Below are 4,362 nucleotides of genomic sequence, written 5' to 3'. Positions count from 1 at the left end.
GTGTTCATGCTGGGGGAGGTGGGGTGTCAATTCATGTGTGGCAGTGGGAATGGATGAAGGCAGCATGTATGAATATGTGCATTTTTTTTTTTTTTTTTTCCCCCGCTGTCTCCTGCGTTTGCGAGGTAGCGCAAGGAAACAGACGAAAGAAATGGCCCAACCCACCCCCATACACATGTATATACATACGTCCACACACGCAAATATACATACCTACACAGCTTTCCATGGTTCACCCCAGACGCTTCACATGCCTTGATTCAATCCACTGACAGCACGTCAACCCCGGTGTACCACATCGCTCCAATTCACTCTATTCCTTGCCCTCCTTTCACCCTCCTGCATGTTCAGGCCCCGATCACACAAAATCTTTTTCACTCCATCTTTCCACCTCCAATTTGGTCTCCCTCTTCTCCTCGTTCCCTCCACCTCCGACACATATATTCTCTTGGTCAATCTTTCCTCACTCATTCTCTCCATGTGCCCGAACCATTTCAAAACACCCTCTTCTGCTCTCTCAACCACGCTCTTTTTATTTCCACACATCTCTCTTACCCTTACGTTACTTACTCGATCAAACCACCTCACACCACACATTGTCCTCAAACATCTCATTTCCAGCACATCCATCCTCCTGCGCACAACTCTATCCATAGCCCACACCTTGCAACCATACAACATTGTTGGAACCACTATTCCTTCAAACATACCCATTTTTGCTTTCCAAGATAATGTTCTCGACTTCCACACATTCTTCAAGGCCCCCAGAATTTTCGCCCCCTCCCCCACCCTATGATCCACTTCTGCTTCCATGGTTCCATCCGCTGCCAGATCCACTCCCAGATATCTAAAACACTTCACTTCCTCCAGTTTTTCTCCATTCAAACTCACCTCCCAATTGACTTGACCCTCAACCCTACTGTACCTAATAACCTTGCTCTTATTCACATTTACTCTTAACTTTCTTCTTTCACACACTTTACCAAACTCAGTCACCAGCTTCTGCAGTTTCTCACATGAATCAGCCACCAGCGCTGTATCATCAGCGAACAACAACTGACTCACTTCCCAAGCTCTCTCATCCCCAACAGACTTCATACTTGCCCCTCTTTCCAAAACTCTTGCATTCACCTCCCTAACAACCCCATCCATAAACAAATTAAACAACCATGGAGACATCACACACCCCTGCCGCAAACCTACATTCACTGAGAACCAATCACTTTCCTCTCTTCCTACACGTACACATGCCTTACATCCTCGATAAAAACTTTTCACTGCTTCTAACAACTTGCCTCCCACACCATATATTCTTAATACCTTCCACAGAGCATCTCTATCAACTCTATCATATGCTTTCTCCAGATCCATAAATGCTACATACAAATCCATTTGCTTTTCTAAGTATTTCTCACATACATTCTTCAAAGCAAACACCTGATCCACACATCCTCTACCACTTCTGAAACCACACTGCTCTTCCCCAATCTGATGCTCTGTACATGCCTTCACCCTCTCAATCAATATTGTGTATGTATATGTATGTGTACATTGAAATGTATAGGTATGTATATGTGCGTGTGTGGGCGTTTATGTATATACATGTGTATGTTTGTTGGTTGGGCCATTCTTTCGTCTGTTTCCTTGATCTACCTTGCTGACGCGGGAGACAGCATCAAAGTATGATAAATGAAATAAATAAATAATGAATAAAGTCTACATTACTGAAACACATTGAATTTTCAGACAAGACTGAAATCTCAGTTCATCCACCCAGTCTCATACTCAACACATTCAGCATGCACAATTGACAGTCAGTCATTTGCATCCTCATTTGAAATGCATGCAGCTTTCATCAAGTTACTTAATCAAATTTGTTCTCTTTCATACTATGACAGGCCTTTACCACCATCACCTATCATACATACACATGGCAATATCATCATTGTAGGTATTCATCCATGCAAATTTTTCTTGATTTTTCCACATGACATATCTTACATTTTTCACTGTTACTTGGTTAATTCTATTCACAATGTGTGCTGTGCTTATTATCAATCTCCATTTCTCTTGCATTTTCTAAACCATAGTGTAGAAAACTTGTCTTGCAAAGCAAATGGTTGGATACATTATGTCATTGTGACAGTTTCTTGCATCTCTTCACTATTCTTTTCTATACATGTTTGTAAAGCACCCAAACCCTTCTTTCATGCATTTCTCTAATGATTTTAGTTTGCATGAATACTGCGGTCATTACCTATATGACCCTTCTCTGGGGCCCACAGTTTAATGCTGATTAGAATGAGAAAAAGTAAGGAAGTAAGTCTACCCTAGGAAATTGAGCGTATCTGGCTTAGCAAGCCTGCAGTGTTCTGATTTGGGACCCTAGTTCTGCAGGGGTGATTTCCACAAAAAGTACATTTGGCCTCAGAGATGAGCAGTATGCTTGTAACCATTTATGATGGAATTGTTAATATATATAGTTAGATGGAATGCCAGTGAGGAAAGTCATATAATGGGGGTGGCCAGTATTTTCATGAGGGCAAGTTCATAATTTTTGTTGATTGAGTAAGTATTGAAAGGGTAAGAGAGATATGTGGTAATAAAAAGAGTGTGGTTGAGAGAGGAGAAGAGGGTGTATTGAAATGGTTTGGTCACATGGAGAGAATGAGTGAGGAAAGATTGGCAAAGAGGATATATATGTCAGAGGTGGAGGGAATGAGAAGTGGGAGACCAAATTGGAGGTGGAAAGATGGAGTGAAAAAGATTTTGAGCGATCGGTGCCTGAACATACAGGAGGGTGAAAGGCATGCAAGGAATAGAGTGGATTGGAACGATGTGGTATAGTGGGATCGACATACTGTCATTGCATTGAACCAGTGCATGTGAAGTATCGGGTAAACCATGGAAAGATTTTGTGGGGCCTGGATGTGGAAAAGAAACTGCATAATAGGTGCATAATTTTAAGGAGAATCTCAGTAGAGAAGACAGGAAACCTAAGAGTAATGTTCCTCTTACTTGGAAGACAAATTGATTGGTACTGTGCATGATGTAGCATTAATAATGTAAGAGCTCTTGTAGTAGCAGTAGCTCTTCTGTTTGAGATGATGGTTTGCAATAGATGTATGCTCCAAGGTTATGTAACATCACAATGGTTACTTGTTTTTATGAATTGGGCATTGCATGAGGTGAGATTGGAGTGATAGTAGTCCTGTACAATGCTTAACTATAGAGGAATAGAGAGGAAGTTAACATAGCTGTTGTAAGCAGATGGTAGTGTTCTTCTACATGACTCAGAAAAGATGGATAGAATGGTAGGTGGTATTGATGACTTTTTATGACTAATATTGCGAGTAAATGTGAATGAAAATAAGACTCCAGCTTATGAAAGAGATAGGCTGTCAGAGTGTAGTATCTATCCGAATGATGAGTTGTAAGTTGTGGATGAACTTAGGCATTAGGGAGAGATCAGTAGAAATGGCAAGGAAACCTGAAGTTGAGAGAGGAGTCATATCATATGAGGAAGATGAAATGAAACATCTTGTGAATGGGAAGAATTTTGTAGACCACAACAAGCTGTATGATGGAAAATTTTCTGAATTCGTTTGTATGGGTGTGAAACTATAGTCATGAAATATAACTGGAATTGGGACTGATTAAAGATTAATCGTATAAGAAAAGCATTCATGGGAATGTTTTAAGATACTATGAAAATGGTATATAAGAGGCTAGTCAAAATAACATAGTGTAGTATATCCAAAGGTGGAGGGAGACCAAGTTAGAGTGCAAAGCGAAAATGTAAGTTCTAGTGTGGTAGTCCATGCTTCACTCAAGAAGAAAATTTCATGCAGAATGGTTCACTTGATCCTTTCATAACAAAATCTAGTATATCTGCTCTCTCTCTCTCTCTCTCTTCTCTCTCTCTCTCTCTCTCTCTCTCTCTCTCTCTCTCTCTCTCTCTCTCTCTCTCTCTCTCTCTCTCACTTGGAAGTTTTTGAGTACTGATGTCCTATCTGCGTAAGCATTGCAGCCTTGAATATTCCCAACATGACAACCTTCACTGTTGCTGGCTTCACTATGGAAAATAGGAAAAAGTAAGGGCACCATATCGCATGAAATATAGAATAAAAACAGCAATTTCGGTGGAACAGGTTGGGGAAATGAAAACAGGTTTGTTTCCATATATATCTTAACGCTACCTTGTTAATGCGGGAAATGGCAAATAGTTTGAAAGAAAGATATATGTATATATATATATATATATAGGGTGGGGGAGGGGGCGAAAATTTTGGGAGCCTTGAAAAATGTGTGGAAGTCGAGAACATTATCCCGGAAAGCAAAAATGGGTATGTTTGAAGGAAT

Source organism: Panulirus ornatus, chromosome 62, assembly GCF_036320965.1.
Source record: "Panulirus ornatus isolate Po-2019 chromosome 62, ASM3632096v1, whole genome shotgun sequence".
NCBI lineage: Eukaryota > Metazoa > Arthropoda > Malacostraca > Decapoda > Palinuridae > Panulirus > Panulirus ornatus.
Note: the sequence above shows the minus strand (reverse complement) of the source record.